This window comes from Hemicordylus capensis, chromosome 6 (genome assembly GCF_027244095.1).
Source record: "Hemicordylus capensis ecotype Gifberg chromosome 6, rHemCap1.1.pri, whole genome shotgun sequence".
NCBI lineage: Eukaryota > Metazoa > Chordata > Lepidosauria > Squamata > Cordylidae > Hemicordylus > Hemicordylus capensis.
Window position 1 is genome coordinate 24,690,289 of NC_069662.1, and position 16,887 is coordinate 24,707,175.

Below are 16,887 nucleotides of genomic sequence, written 5' to 3' on the forward strand. Positions count from 1 at the left end.
ACTTAAATTACCCTCACATAGACTGGGCAAATTCGTGTGCAGGTACTGACATAGAGGCCAAATTTCTAGACATGTCAAATGACTTTCCCTTAGAACAGTTGGTCATGGAACCAACCAGAAAGGAGTTGGGCTTAATCCTGAGTGGTGCCCAGGACCTGGTGCAAGATGTCAGAGTTGTAGAACAATTGGAGAACAGTGACCATAGTGTGATCCGATTCAGCTTATATATGCGTGGAGCATTGTCAAGGAAGTCCAATACAGATGTGTTGGACTTCAGACGAGGAAACATCTCAAAAATGAGGGGACTTGTAAAAAGGAAGTTGAAGGAAAGCCAGAAGGGTCAAATCACTCCAGAAAGCATGGAACTTCAAGCCAACAATAATAGAAGGTCAGTTGAAATGTATACCAAGGAAAGAGGAAACTGCCAAGTTCAGGATGATGCCAGCATGGTTAACAAGCAGAGTCATGAAAGCTATAAAAGAGAAGAAGACTTCCTTCAGAAACAGGAAGTCCTACCCAAATGAAGAGAAAGAAGCATAAATTCTGGCAAAAAAAATTAAAATGTAAGGAGGAAATAAGGGATGCAAAAAGAGAGTCATGCTACAAGTGTCAAGGGGAAATAACAAAAACTTCATTAAATATATCAGAAGCAGAAAACCTGCCAGGGAGGTTGTTGGGCCCCTAAATGATGAGGGCATGAAAAGGATTATTAAGGAGGATAAGGAGATTGCAGAGAAGTGCAATGAGTTCTTTGCATCTGTCTTCACGGCAGAGGATATTGACCATATGCCTACTCCAGAACTGAGTTCCTCAGGCTTGGAGGCTGAAGAACTGGGCTAATTTGAGGTCACAAGAGAGGATGTTCTAATCTGTCTTCAAAAACTAAAAATCAACAAATTGCCAGGGCCAGATGGCATCCATCCAAGAGTTCAGAAGGAACTCAAATGTGAAATTGCTGATCGGCTAGCAAAAATATATAACTTGGCCCTAAAATCAGGCTTTGTACCAGAGGACTGGAAAGTAGCCAGTATAACTCCAATTTCCAAAAAGGGATCCGGGGGGGATCCAGGAAACTACAGGCCAATTAACTTAACTTCTGTGCAGGGCAAATTGATGGAAAGCATAATTAAGGACAAAATTGTTAAACATATAGAAGAACAGGCCTTGCTGAAGGAGAACCAGCATGGCTTCTGCAAGGGCAAGTCTTGCCTCACTAACCTCTTGGAGTTCTTTGAGAATGTCAACAGGCATGCAGATAAAGGTGACCCAGTTGACAGAGTATAGTTGGACTTCCAAAAAGCTTTTGCCAAAGTTCCCAACCAAAGGCTCTTGAGTAAACTTAGCAGTCATGGGATAAGGGGACAGATTCATGTGTGGATTGGTAACTGGTTGAAGAACAGGAAACAGAGGGTAGAAATAAATGGACAGTTTTCACAGTGGAGGGGAGTAAGAAATGGGAGACAAAATGGCAAATGTGGTTCAATGTAAGCTATATAAATGTACCTGTGTACACTGTACACTCATTGTACGAGTGTCTTTTATAATGTTTGAATGGAGCTATGTGTTGGATACATGACTTTTGTGAATGGAGCCTTTTGAGGTTGATTGCTTGACAGTCCTATTTTACAGTTTCTGGGCAGCTGTTCTTGACAGAGATCTTGTGGTCAAGACAGCCCGGCTTCATAATATTCCCTTATAGTTGGAAGGTTTAATGGGCTATTGTCCCACATTGTCCCTCTGGGAGATATACAAGCAAGCATGAACTCACCTCTGGTAGCATCACTCAGTTTAACATCTGAAAAGAAAGAGATAAGGTCAGAGCATAAGCAAGTCATAACTGGATGTGAATCTGGAGTCACTCCACTATGGTCTTGGCGCTATAACCACCCTCAGGCTTTTGAGCACCCAGAATCGAGCTCAAATGTTGCCCCCCAATAGGATTTAAGACTTTCCGCAGCTGTCTTTAAATGCTGCTTCCATTTCTCCTGATGCTTCCAAAATGACCTTATTGCAGTTGCTTAGCAACTATAACACACTTTTCATTCTTCTCCGGGCTCTGTCAAAATGGTAACTCAGCCGCATCTATGGAAGTGAAGGGCAGGTGTCTAGTCAGAAACCCCCCTTATGCCTGGTGCTTCTGTGCAGGCAAAATCTACCTCCCCATAATTGACTTCAAAATAGTTGCAGGGCGTTAAAGATCTACTATCAATTTCTTTATTAAGATTACAATATTTGTTGAATGGTGCACTTGTGGGAAAGAGTTGCACAGATGCGTTCCTCCACATTGGGAGCTTGCATTCCAGACTAGCACTGCACTAGCACAAACCTGGTTGTGCTTAGGACCTTTTGCACAACCGCACAATTGCGCAATTGCAAAATTCCCCATGGTTCTGTGCAGTGACATTACCTCCCCACCTTTGCACAACTTTGTTCAATGTGCCAGTGCATGAGGCACAATCAGTCAGGATGCCAGTCAGTGGCCTACATGACGCGCAATGCCATGCCACCTTTTCTCACTGTGTGGGGCTGCTGCACATGAGAAAGGCAACCCTGGTGGGGTTGTAAATGTGGACAGTTGCACAACAATTGGAAACAGTGTGGGACATGTCTGCAGCACTACTTCCATTATATTATTATTATTATTGTTTACACAGTCAGACAGTTATTGACTGGTTTGTTTTATCCAGACATCGGGTCCATCCCGATGGCTGAATTTTGTTATCGATATTGTTGCTGTTATTATATATAGTGTCACAGAATATAGGCTGTTCCCAGTAAATATGCTTTTTGTAATTGACTGATGGTGATTTCTGTGGCCCCTATGGTGTCCCTATTAATTAATTAATTAATTAACTAACTAACTAACTAATTATTATTATTTTTATTATTAATTTAACATATTTTATACTGCCCAAAATGTACGTCTCTGGGCGGTTTACAACAAAAACAGAAAAGTTTAAACATTAGTTAAAACAGATACATGACAACAAAGAAATTAAAACATTGGTTAAAATAAATGACAACAAAAAGTTAAAACCTTACAACAATTAAAAACCTTAAAACAATATTGTAAAACGATGTTAAAACTATTAAAACTATTTAATTAAAAGCCTGGGTGAACAAATGTGTCTAAAGATTTCTTTTTAATTGTCAGAGATGGGGATGCTCTTATTTTGGCAGGGAGGGCGTTCCAAAGCATTGGGGCAGCAGCAGAGAAGGCCCGTCCCTGAGTAGCCACCAGATGAGCCAGTGGCAACTGCAGACGGACCTCTCCTGATGATCTCAACAGGCGATGGGGTTCATGACAAAGAAGATGTTCTCTTAAATACTCAGGACCCAAGCCGTTTAGGGCTTTAAAGGTTATAACCAGCACCTTGTATTTTGCCCAGAAACTTATCAGCAGCCAGTGTAGCTCTTTCAATACAGGAGTAATATGGTCTCTCCGAGATGACCCGGAGACCAACCTGGTTGCCACATTCTGAACCAGCTGTAGTTTCTGCACTATCCATAAGGCCGACCATGGCAGTCTCCACCTCATAGCCAGCCCGAAAGCTGGTCTGAAATAGGTCTAGATACTCAGTTTCCTCCAAGACTGCCTGGATCTGGGAGGCCACCACCCTTTCAATTACCTTGCCCAACCACAGAAGGTTGGACACAGGCCTGTAGTTACTTAACTCTGAGGATCCAAGGCAGGCTCCTTTAGAAGTGGTCTAATAATTGCCTCCTTAAGACAAGGAGGCATCCTGCCCTCCCTCACAGAAGCATTTATGATCTCTACCAGGCCTCCTACAACAATCCCTCTGCTAGATAGTATAAGCCATGTCAGACAAGGGTCAAGAGAACAGGTGGTATGTCGCAGCTTGTCCCCATCCTCAGGAGTCACAAACTGGAACTGATCCAACCTAACCACACAAGAGGAGTCACTGGACATCTCCACATCAGACACTGAAGTAATTGTGGAGACTCAGTCTAAGTCGGCCCGAATACGACAGTTTTCCTCACAAAGAATTCATTAAACATGTCACAGCGGGTAATCGATGGTTCCAGATTCTGATTCAATGGAGGAGGGGCACGTACTAGCCCTCTCACAACCCTGAACAACTCTGCCAGACATGAACTTGCAGATGCAATACGGGCAGAAAAGAATCTCTTCTTTGCCACACGTATTGCCTGAGCATAGATCTTCAAATGTACTCTATGCTGCAATCTGTCGGATTTAAGTCAAGTCTTTCTCTACTTGTGCTCCAGTTGTCTACCTTGCCGCTTCAGCCCAGTAGTTCTTCTGTATACCAAGGGGCCAATTTTGCAGTGGGTCGGAGAGGATGCTTAGGAGCAATCATGTCTACTGCCCTGGTGAGTTTGCTGTTCCAGTTGTCCACCAGAGCATCAACAAGATGGCCGGCAAAGCCAACACTAAATTCCTCCAAGGCTTCTTGGAATCCTAATGGATCCAATAACCTTCTCGAGCAGACCATCCTAATAGGCCCTTCAGTCCTGTGAAGGTGGGAAGTGATTGTGAGTCCAACCTTAACCAGATGGTGGTCCGCCCATGACAATGGGGAAATCTCAGGAGTCCCCACCCATGGAACACCACCCTGATAGGAGTGAAATACCAAATCAAGAGTGTGACCAGCAATGTGCGTCGGTCCCGAGACCACTTGGGATAGGCCTATAGTTCTCATGGCCTCTATGAACTCCTTAGCCACCCCGGACAAATTGGTCCCAAAATGAACATTGAAGTTACTTCTTCTGTTCCCCAACACCACCGGAATTGCCGCCCCATAATCAGTGGATACGGCCCCTGTTTCCTCATCTCCAGCCAAAACCAGACACATTATAAAAGAATCTCACCCAGGTCTCAATTAAAAACAGAGGCCTAACTATTAAATCCACCCCCCCCGACATGCAAGTACTTGGACCAGGAAGCCTGGCCCTCGCCCTCACTGTCCCCCAAAGGGGTCGCCCCCAAAGAGGAGACCTCCCCTTGGTGTCACTCCTTTGGTGGCAACCCCGCAAGTGGCAGGCCCACCATCATTGGCAGCACTCTATATAGCCCTGAGCACACAGCTCTAGGCAGATAGAGGCCAGAAAACTGCCAAGTCACCGCCTGGGCCCCAGTCCTGCAAAGCCTCACCACAGCACAACAGCCAGTCCTGGGGGCCAGATGGCAAACAGGAGGCCAGAAGGAGAATGACACTTAGGAGCAGACAGGCAGGCACCCAGTCCCTCACCCTATATAGCCCTGAGCATTGCATTGTAGCATAATGCATGTACCCACATGCTGTTTCAAATTTCTGTGTGGCTGGCCACCTCCACAACACTGTCTGGGCTGCCTTTTACATGCTAGTACAGGAGCCAGCTGGGGTGGTCAGTGCTCTTCTGCAGAGGTGCTCTAACCCCCGGACCTTGGGGACCTGGCCTGTGGCTCCAAGGTCTGTGGGGGCCTCCAATGGACTGGGGGGCCTCCTGCCACCACCCTGCGCCAACCCTGCTGCTGCCCCGCCATGCTGAACCATGGTTATCTTACTTAATACTTTACTTTATACTTACTTTATAATTACTTAATACTTTACTTTAGCTGCCAATATGTGGGGTGGGAGGTGAGCCGAGCAGGCCTCCCCCTGCACTGTGGTGGTGGTGGCGGCCAGAGAGGCTGCTGGGCCTGCCTGTCCTTGCAAACTGCAAGGTGCTTCTTTCTGCGCAGGTGAGCTGAAGTGCCTCGTAGTTTGTAAGGACCGCTGGGGACGGCCAGACAGGCAGGCCCAGTGGCCACTCTGGCCTCTGCCATGGGGTGGGGGGGAGGCCTGCGTGGCTCACCCCCACCCTGCCCCACACATTGGTGGCTAAAGTAAAGTAGATGAAATAAGATAACCATGGTTTAGTGTGGCGGGGCAGCGGTGATGGCAGGAGGCCCCCCTCAGTGCAGGGGGGCCTTGTGGCATTTGGGGGCCTTGCAGTGCCGGGGGCGGCAGCCTCACAGCAAGGGCGATCCAGGCACCAGTTTTGCCTAGGTGCACCACTGCTCATCTGAAACCTCGGCCATGCTTCACTCCAGTTAACATGTTCATCTGAACTGGGCCACAAACTACTATAAAGATTTATCATCGTTGTCCAAGGAATGGAAATGAACGTTGGCAGGAATGTCATTACTCCATGAGGAGAATACAACAATTTGCTCATTGTTACCCTAACCCTGACCCAAGCCCTTTTCTCTGTGCAAAAATGACTGCAATTTTACCCTAACCATTTGGGGGCAGGGATTTTTTTTTTTTTAAAGGAGTGATAACGCACAGAAAGCTACAATTTCTACCCACCTAGAAATTTCCATTTCTAGGTGGGTAGATATTGCCAAAAATCACAATGGTACCGATGAACCTGGCTGATGGACTCTTTGTGGCAGCCCTGGCAGCTTGAAGACACCCATGTTGTATTGTGAGTTATGGTTAGCCAGTATTTACTCATCCTTCCTATCTATCTATCTATCTATCACAACACATCAAAACATCTTATACAATAGCAATAGCAATAGCAATAGCACTTACATTTATATACCGCTCTATAGCCGGAGCTCTCTAAGCGGTTTACAATGATTTAGCATATTGCCCCCAACATTCTGGGTACTCATTTTACCGACCTCGGAAGGATGGAAGGCTGAGTCAACCTTGAGCCCCTGGTCAGGATCGAACTTGTAACCTTCTGGTTACAGGGCGGCAGTTTTACCACTGCGCCACCAGGGGCTCTCTGGTGGTGCACCATAACACTATAAAGCAGCACCATAACACTATAAAGCAGCAGTATAAAGAGGGACTATGATTAGCTGATGAAAACAACATTGACCTTTCTGTAATGGACCTTTCTGTAACAAAATTTTCTGTAATTGTTAAAAATAATTTTTTCTAGTAATGTGTGGGTTCACCACTGAATAAGACAGATCTCAGTTAAAGGTAGGCCTGAGAGGAGGACCTCTGAAGACCTGGGCTGGGACAGATTTAGATCAATTAATCCATCACAGACTGAGAATGCTGATATTTTTTATGCACAGCTGTCCCTTGGGAGAAGGCAGCATCATTGTTATAAATAAGGTGTGCCTCTCTCTTGATTAAGTCAGTACATGTAAGTAATCCATCAAATATTCAGAGGTTAGCTCATCACCTTGACTTTCAAGTCTGTACTATGTGGCTCATGGTGAAAATAAGCCAAGAGAAGCAAGGGAGACATTTTCATTGTCAAATTAATCCAGATTGTATACATAAAAGTACACTCAAATAAAAACATTGACTCCACATTATGTAATGCTTACGAATGAGCAGTAGTCTACAGTCTTGATTACTTCCACTACATTTAACTTTGTTAGGCATCTCCCTAAGCCAAAATCTACTGTAGTGCATAAACTACTTGCAAGAGCTCCGAGCCCTTTAGCAGCTTGTATTTAGGATGATTGATCCTGGTTAACTTGTTAAGTGAGGAGTTTGCTTGCCTCAGACAGATCTGAGCTCTCCGGCAGTTCTGAATTGGTAAAACTCAAAGAAGTTTTCCAACTAATCTAACAGACCAGGTTTTGAAAAGTTTATTTCCTGAGTTCCTGATTGCTAAGGTCTTGCAAAGTTAGGAACATAGGAAGCTGCCTTATACCAAGTCAGACCATTGCGCCCACTACTTCAGTACTGTCTACAGTGACTGGTAGCAGCTTTTCCAAGGATTCAGACAGGAGTCTTTCCCTGCCCCATCTGGATATGCCAGGGAGTGAACCTGAGACCTTCTGCATGCAAGCAGATACTCTACCACTCAGCTATGGATCCATCCCCTAAAGTAAATATCTTACAACAGACAGTGCTCACATGTAGTCACCCATCCAAATGCAAACTAAGGCAGACCCTGCTTAACAAAAGGGGCAATTCATGCTTGCTACCACTAGTGACCCAACTTGCTTTGTTCTAGAAAGCTTATCTCAAACAAAGCTGTCAAGTAAGATGGTTTAGGGCATCTCAGTGAGGGTGAAACAGAACAGAATATGGAAATGCCATTAACAAAGCAAAGGACAGCCTACTTGTTCCCTAAACAGGGACAACAAGAATACAGAGCATCACAGGTAGCTGCTGCTGCTACTACTATGAATATTTATATATACAGCCAATATGACTACAATGAATATTTATACACCACTTTTCAATAAAAGTTCCCCAAAGAGGTTTACATAGCTATAAATAAATAAAAAACAATGGCTCCCTGTCCCCAAAGGGCTCACAGTCTAAAAAAGAAACATAAGATAGAAACCAACAACAGCCACTGGAAGGATGCTGTGCTGGGGATGGATAGGGCCAGTTGCTCTCCCCCTGCTCAATAAAGAGAATCACCACTTTTAAAAAGGTGCCTCTTTGCTCAGTTAGCAGGGGGATTGCATTTCATTCATGTTTATATAGCTTTTCACCCATGTTTTCAAAGCAGTTTTCACCAAAAAATAAATGAATAATAGAAAAGATGGTCCTTTGTCTCAAAAATGCTCCCAATCTAAAGAAGAAACATAAGGTAGGCACTAGCAACAGTCACTGGAAGAAAGCTGTGCTGGGCTTGGTAGTTTCTGCTAAGAATCTAGTGCAAGGCCTGAGGCTGGGACATATATTCCATCATACAGCCGCCAGACTGGCCCGATGTGGGAGAATCCAACAGCAGAACTCTCTCTCATTAATCTTGTCCTCATGTCTCTTCCTGAAGGGCTGGCTCTTCACCTGGGCTGAGATTGGTTTAACACCATGTGAGGCTCAAGGCTATGACGTTCCATAAAGCAAGATGCCACCCCTCACCCCCGTTTCAACTTCCCTTGTATGTCTCTGTACTGGTGCAGAATATATGCTCCTGCATCCCACAGGCATCACCTACCCATCACCATCTGCAGAAGCACCAGCAAAGACAATCCCATCAACCGCCTTCTTGCCCCCGATTCTTGTTCTTGACGCCCCATGTTGCGACTGGTGTCTTCTTTTTTTCTCGTAGGCAAGGAGGGGTGGATTGTGTCACGCTTCCAAAACAAGGACCGTTCAGAAGCACACTCTACTATTCATAGGATGGAGGCAAGCGGTGGTGCTTATATATGCAATCCCAAGAGGGCGTGTTCACACTGGGACTACTGCCAAATCTGGGTGTCTTCCTGCTGGAAATGTTATGAAACCTGTTGGGTAAACGCAGCTAGACACTCCTCACCCCTGCCTTCTGGCTTCCAAGATTCCTCATTTCCCTGTTTCTAATCCGATTGCTTCCACAATCCACTCCCATTAAGAGAATCCTTCCTTCCTGTTCATCCTGGAGTCTTTGGCTTCTCATGCAGCCAGGGAGTTATTTACACATGGCTTTATGCCGCGGGGTATCTGAGGAGTGTATCTACTTCGCAGTAGATTCGGGACAGTTTAATTCGGGGAGTTAGATGGACATTTCACATAGCCATGAGCTCTTCCCTGCACTCCCTGCGATCTTTCTCCTTTATGTGTCCACACTGCTTGCTCCTGTTTTTCCCTCCAACCAATCACATCCCAGGAGAAGGCACGAGATGCCTCCCTTCAGGATTACTCTTTTTTTTTTGTTTGACTGTCAGGCGGATTTCCGCAAAAGTGACAAGTCAAAACAACAGAACGCTTAACCCCAACCTGCAGTCTCCATTGTTAAGCTTCCAAACATCTGCATAGCCAAACATTTGCATATGTAAGCTGTGTTCCTATGGTGACCAGATTTGAAAGCATAGGAAGACACACATTTTGCTTGGGCTTGCATTTAACTCAGGAATTTCTTCCTCCCTCCCCCTCCCCTTCTGGACTCCCTTCACAGAATTGCATCCATCTGCCACAACCCCTCCCCACCGCCCCCAGTGCTTGCAATTACAAATAACTCAAAGAACACAGCAGACTGAGCTGTCAAACTCTCCTTTGTTGACACTTGGTGTTATGGAAGTCCACCCAGCAGACTTTTTTTTAAAAAAACACACACACATGAAAGTGCAAGTAAGCCGAATTATTGGCAATGGCCCCTCCACACATCAAAGAAGAACGTTGGGATTTTTTCAAAAGCTGCTGGAAATACAGGATTTTAAAAAGCTGGACATAATTTGGGCTAAGCCAGAATGCACAGCCATGATTTGGGGGAAAACAGAGTCATGTCTGTACTGGTCCCTGATAGCCTACAGGGACTTCGGGGTAAATCCAGCTAATATGTGGACTGGTACACTCTAATCCGGAGTGGATTCGAAATAAAAGCCCTGTCTGTCAAGCCTCCAGGACAGCGTCTTCATTTCCTCCACATCACTTTCTCCCAGATCCTTCTTTGTTCTTCTTCCCCCTCTCAGTTAAATTGCATGCATCATAAAGACCTCTTCTCAATATTCAAGGCAGTTTTCCCCTTCCTGCAGTTAGAAGTGTTCCTATTCTAGTCCTTCCAGGTGACAAAAAGTTGTGCTACGTGAGAGGCTTGTGTGCAAGTTCCAAATGTGAGCTTACTCACCCTCCACACACTCTCATAGGCTTCTGTCCTACTTCCCAGCACAACTTCACAATCTGGCGATGCTGTATTCAGATGCAGAGCAGGACCCTTGCATGGAGAGGAGAGCTGGTCTTGTGGTAGCAAGCATGACTTGTCCCCATAGCTAAGCAGGGTCTGCCCTGGTTTCATATGAATGGGAGACTAGAAGTGTGAGTACTGGAAGATATTCCTCGCAGGGGATGGAGCCACTCTGGGAAGAGCAGAAGGTTCCAAGTTCCCTTCCGGGCTTCTGCAAAAAAGGGCTGAGAGAGATTCCTGCCTGCAACCTCGGAGAAGCCGCTGCCAGTCTGTGAAGACAATACTGATAGACCAATGGTCAATACTAGATAGACCAATGGTCTGACTCAGTATATGGCAGCTTCCTATGTTCCTATGTTCCTAACCCCATGTATGTCGCTGAGATGTAAGTCACATCTAATCATGTGTCAATCAATCTTTCTTAAGCCACAACTTGGGAAGGAGGGGCTTCCAAGTCAACTATGGCAGCTTCCTATGTTCCTATGATTTTTGCAGCACCATCCACTGGCTAGCTTTTCCTCTCTGAGAAGATCAGAGATCTCATAAGCTTAGTTTGCTTAAGGAAAGTAGACTAAACATGATGACATTGTTATTGCTACCTCACCGTATGCCTCAACTTACTGTGCCAAGCCTGTCTGTCTATTGAAAAACAGCAACTGCATGTGGATGCTGAAGACTGTAAACTAGGGGAGCCAAAGTAGGCCAGGGTATGCAACCATGGTAGTGATACTTACTTTTGCAAAAAGGTAGCAGGGGATATCAAGGATCTACTGCTGCTCCTCAAACTCAAAAATGTGATGGGCTAAAGAACATAAGATCAGTCCTGCTGGATCAGGCCCAAGGCCCGTCTAGTCCAGCATCCTGTTTCACAAGGTGGCCTACCAGATGTCTTTGAGAAGCCCACAGGCAAGAGGTGAGGCGAGGGCATGCCCTCTCTCCTGCTGTTGCTCCCTTGCAACTGGTATTTAGTGGCATCTTGCCTTTGATGCTGGAGGTGGCCTATAGCCACCAGACTAATAGCCATGGATAGTCCTGTCATCCAGGAAAAAGAGTGTGCCTGTAGAGTTCCTTAGTACTGATAGGGAATATTCCTGCCACAGAAAATAGTGTGCAAGGGCTATGCCTTGCTCCCTGTGATGGCCAGTGATGGCAAAATGCATGAAAGAAACCGGGTTCAGAGACCGTTTGTCAGTCCTCAGTCTCCCAAACAATTTGCTACCAAGGGGATGCAGAGCCCTCTGCTGCATGCATTTTCATAGGTCTTACCAGTTTGTCGATGGGTCATGGCTTGCTGTTAAGATTAACTGGCCACCATTTTGGGGCAATTGAGGTGGGAAGGAAATGTCCACCCTTATGGATAACCAGTGGGACATAATAGGTAGAAACTACCTCCGTCAGCACCATGCAACCATGTTGTTGACTGACTAGCTGCCATTGCTGTCTTTAAAACCTCAAAAGAAAAAACAACAACACACCATATATTTCCCAAGTTAACTAGCTGTCATATTCATTTTATGGAGTTATTATTGCAAGCAAATGAGTGTGATATTATTCTGCACTAAAAGTTCCTAAATGGATTCAAAACCAGTTCAAAATGTCTCAACTGGTCACTTAATTACTTTTTAATGTTAGTGGTTTACATTCTGCAAAGTGAAATGTCGGCAGTTCAGCACCAACAACACTACTGCGAGTGTCTAAAACACTCTCTATGCAGTTGCAGAACAGGGTTGTTCCGCTGCACCTTAGAATTACTCAATCACAGTTGCATGATGTTGTAACAGCTGGAAACAATGGCTGCATTCTCATGTAACACAGAACCGCAGTTGAAAAGGCCTGCGGTTCCGTGGACATTATGTCCGAATGCGGGGAATTGGAGTCTGGCACGGCGACAAAACTGAGGGTTCAGAATTGGAATTCCAATCTGAACCTTCGGGTTGTAGTGATGTCATCACCTCAACCTGAGGTTCCAGGCAGCCTGCGGTATGTCTGAATTTGGAATCGCAGGTTGTTTCCTCTGGAACCAGAGTTGAGGGAGGAAGCTGTGATTGGTTGTGTGGGCTGTGCTTCAGTAAAGAAGGAAGCCCACACAGCCAACTCCCCTGCCTCTCTGCAGTCTCGCTCTCCTGTATGTCCAAAGTTGGACAGGAGAATGTGGGGGAAGGGGGATGCAGAACCACAGGTCCATTCGACCAGTGGTTCTACATTACATGCAAATGCAGCCAATGGAGGTAGTATCTCACAACTGCCATTGTGCATGTTTAGGTCACCGCGAAACAGCTCCATCCTACAATGTGAGGTTCCATGATATAATGGTTAGCACTCTGGACTCCAGCTATCCAGCTATCTGAGTTCAAATCTCAGTGGAGCCTATATTTTCTTATTAAGCATGACTTAGACAAATTCATGGAGGATATGTCTATCAATGGCTACTAGTCCTGATGGCTATAGGTTACCTCTATATGCAAAGGTGCACCTGGGTAATTTTGGAGCCTGGACCTTTGAGGCCTTTGGAGCCCCTCCCCCCCTACAAATTAAGCACCATGATGCTTGGCCGGGTGACCACACCACCTGCAGCAGAATAAAGCGGATTTGGGGGGGCCTTAGGGGATGTGGAGGCCCTGGGCTTTGGCCTGGAAGTCCAGGGGTAAGAGTGCCTCTGCCAATATGCCTTCAAATACCAGTTGCAGGGAAGCAACAATAGCAGGAAAGGGGGCATGCCTTTATTAATTAATTAATTAATTGATTAATTAATTAATTATACATTTCTATACCGCCCTAAACCAAAGTCTCGGTGCGGTACACAATAATAAAACAATACAGAAACACAAAACATTAAAATCAATTAAAATGCCAAAAAACAGCCTAAGAACAAAAACAATTTACAGTATTTAAAATTACAAAAGTTAAAAGTTAAAAGATTAAAAGGCCTGGTTAAAAAGATGAGTCTTCAGAGCTCTTTTAAAAACCACTAGGGATGGGGAGAGTCTTATGTCAGCGGGAAGCGCATTCCAAAGTCTGGGAGCAACAACTGAGAAGGCCTGTCCCTGAGTGGTCACCAACCGACTTGAAGGTAGCCAGAGACGGACCTCCCCTGACGAACGCACTGCATGATGGGGATCATGCAGAAGAAGACGTTCTCTTAAAAACCATGGGCCTAAGCTGTTTAGGGCTTTATAGGTTACAGTATAACCAGCACTTTGTATTTTGTCCGGAAACCTATTGGCAGCCAGTGTAACTCCTGTAATATAGGAGTAATATGGTCTCTTCTAGATGACCCGGAGACCAACCTGGCCGCCACGTTCTGTAGTAATTGTAGTTTCCGGACTACGTACAAAGGCAGCCCCACATAGAGTGCATTGCAGTAATCAAGTCTGGAGGTTACCAGCAAATGTACTACTGAGGTCATCAATCTCAAGAAACGGATGCAGCTGTTTCTAATGATATTTTTCATCTCCTGGTTGTATGGCTTCCCAGGGCATCACATGGGCTGTTGTGGGAAAGAGGGTGCTGGGCTAGATAGGCCTTGGGCCTGATCCAGCAGGACTGGTCTTATTTTCTTAGCAGCGTGGATGGTGTTTTAGACACACATAGCAGTACAGGTGGTGCTGAAGTGCCTGCATTTTGCTGTGTAGCATGTGGGCCACTATTTGAACCAGAACTGAATCAGATCGTTAAAAAAATACAAACAAACCTGTCCTGAACCAGAATGGAACCCAAATGGTTAAGATGTGACTCCCTGCTCAAAACATTATTTCTGAGTTCCTACTTCCCCAAGAGGTAGGAAGATCCAGGGCAGCTCTACAGATTCCATTTCCTTGTGAGGAGACAGAGAGATGACCAGAGACTAATGATATCTTTCTCTTCCCCATCTCTCATTTTATTCATTAGATTTTCTTTCCTCAGTGTCAGAACAAACAAACAAACAGGAGCAATAAAGCAAATGAAAGCATAAGAACAAATATGATCTGATTCACTATTTCCAAAATAAAACGACATTAGTCATGCAAGGGACCAGGGGCGGATTAATCTTATTTGCCTCCCTTTTACCTTAAGCAAAAAAGGTTTGCCTTCTTTTAAAATAAGGTAAAAGGGGGGGGGGGCTCTCTCCTCGCCCACTCCACCCTTGCTGCAGCCACTGCTGCCCATGGAGAGGGGCAGCACAATCTGAGGAGGGGCAAAATTAGCTGCTCCTCAAATTTTGCCGCCGTAAGCAAATGCCTACTCTGCCTCTCCGTTAATCCACCACTGCAAGGGACATCTATTTTGCAATTTTTCATTGTCTTTAGCAAGGGGAGAATGTTGAACACGTAAATCATATGACTTCCCAGTCTGCATCAGTGGAAGGAAGAAAATCTCACTGGTCTGTTGACCTGGTTATCAGCAATTGTGCTGAATGGAAACCAGAATGTCATGAAACCATCACTCGGGATGTTTTAAAAATATCTGTTTATTTACCAATAGACAGGTCGATCAGGTAGAAAGCATTGCGCCAATATACAAGTTGATCCGGTGGGAAGCACTTACCAATAGACAGGTTGAGCAGGCACAACTAGACGCCAATGCAGAAGCCGTAGTAGCTAGTTTGTTCCTCCCCCCTGCCCACAGACTGCTTCTGTTCTCTAGCTAGCTTAAATTGACCCCCCGCACCCCATTGATACTCCAAACTGTACAAACCGCTCCCTTCAACCTCTGTCAGGTAGATATGGTTTTGAATAGCTGCTGTAATAGGTTTTTAGAGTTTCGCTTGATAGACCATTGGCAGCTTTTAAAGAAACACCTTGGCACTCACAGATAGGTAAGAACAGGACTTTTCTTGTAACATTAGTCTTCTTCTATAGTCTGTTTGTGTATTTTGCGTATTTTTGTCACTTGCGGAACATCAATGCAACATGAATTTAACTGAAATATTAAGTTGTTTTGGTCACTCAGTTTCCTTACACACCCTGCAGAGCTGTGTACATAGCAACACTCATGAGAAAATGGCCCCCTGTCCCCAGAGGGCTCACCATCTAAAAAGAAACACAAGGCAGATACCAGCAACAACCACTGGAGCGATGCTGTGCTGGGGCTGGATAGGGCCAGTTGCTCTTCCCCAAGGTTTTTAATTTTTTTTTTTAAAAAAAATTGATCTGTTTTAATTGAGTTACTTTAAAATAAAATAGTGTTTTACTGTTTTAAATTTTATATTGTTTTAATTCTACTGTTGTGAGCTGCCTTGAGCAGTATTGTACTGGAGGGGCAGGATATAAATATGTTAGATAAATGAATATCTAACTTATTTATATGGCATGAACCTTTGCACAAGAATGCAGTGTGTTATAAATACCCACAAGAGGAGAGCTGGTCTTGTGGTAGCAAGTATGACATGTCCCCTTAGCTAAGTAGGGTCTGTCCTGGTTGCATATGAATGGGAGACTTGCCAGCATAGCGTAGAGAGCCAGCAAAACATAGTGGTTAGAGTGTTGGACTAGGGCCTGGAAGACCCAAGTTCGAATCCCCATTCAACCATGAACCTCATTGGGTGACTCTGGGCCAGTCATGTATCTCTCATCCTAACCTACCTCACAGGGTTGTTGTGAGGATAAAAATAACTATGTACACCACTCTGAGCTCCTTGGAGGAAGAGGGGGATATAAGTGTAAAAATAAATAAATAAAAATAAAATAAAATGGGTGAGCACTCTAAGATATTCCCCTTAGGGGATGGAGCGGCTCTGGGAAGAGCAGACAGCCCCAAGTTCCCTCCCTGGTATCTCCAAAATAGGTCGAGAAAGATTCTTGTCTGCAATCTTGGAGAAGCCGCTGCCACTCTGGGTAGACAATACTGCGCCAGATGGAGCTATGGTCTGACTCAGTATATGGCAGCTTCCTATCGTGTGTGAAATGTCAGATGCTATGATGGGATCCACACTTGTTCTGACACTAAGTGGCTCAGACACCCCTGCAGGGAATTCTCTGGAGAGGTGAAACAATACATCCTTGTGAACACAGCACTCAGTGATGTATTGTAACCGTCAAGGGTTCCTGTTACAGACCAATCCTCTTACCCCAGCTATTATAATGATGGGCATTTTGTTATTCTATCTATCTATCTATCTATCTATCTATCTATCTATCTATCTATCTATCTATCTATCTATCTATCTATCTGATTTCTATTCCACCCTTCCAAAAATGGCTCAGGGTGGTTTACACAGAGAAATAACAAATAAATAAGATGGCTCCCTGTCCCCAAAGGGCTTACAATCTAAAAAGCAACATCAGACAGACACCAGAAACAGTCACTGGAGGTACTGTGCTGGGGGGTGGATAGGGTTAGGGTTAGGGTTCATGTTGTTATTTTTAG

The 16,887-nt window shown here is 45.0% G+C and overlaps 1 protein-coding gene across 2 annotated transcripts in view; it reads right to left on the minus strand.

Moving 5' to 3' along the window:
- LOC128329785 (serine protease 27-like) overlaps nucleotides 1-16,887 on the minus strand; it is a 43,107-nt gene that overhangs the window by 8,665 nt on the left and 17,555 nt on the right. The window contains exon 2 of one of the 2 annotated variants that reach the window (XM_053261472.1): nucleotides 1,769-1,795. The gene's annotated coding sequence lies outside the window, so the exon portion shown is untranslated. Of the gene's footprint in view, nucleotides 1-1,218; nucleotides 1,256-1,768; nucleotides 1,796-16,887 lie in introns of those variants that run through there. The other variant, XM_053261473.1, reaches the window with a different exon arrangement.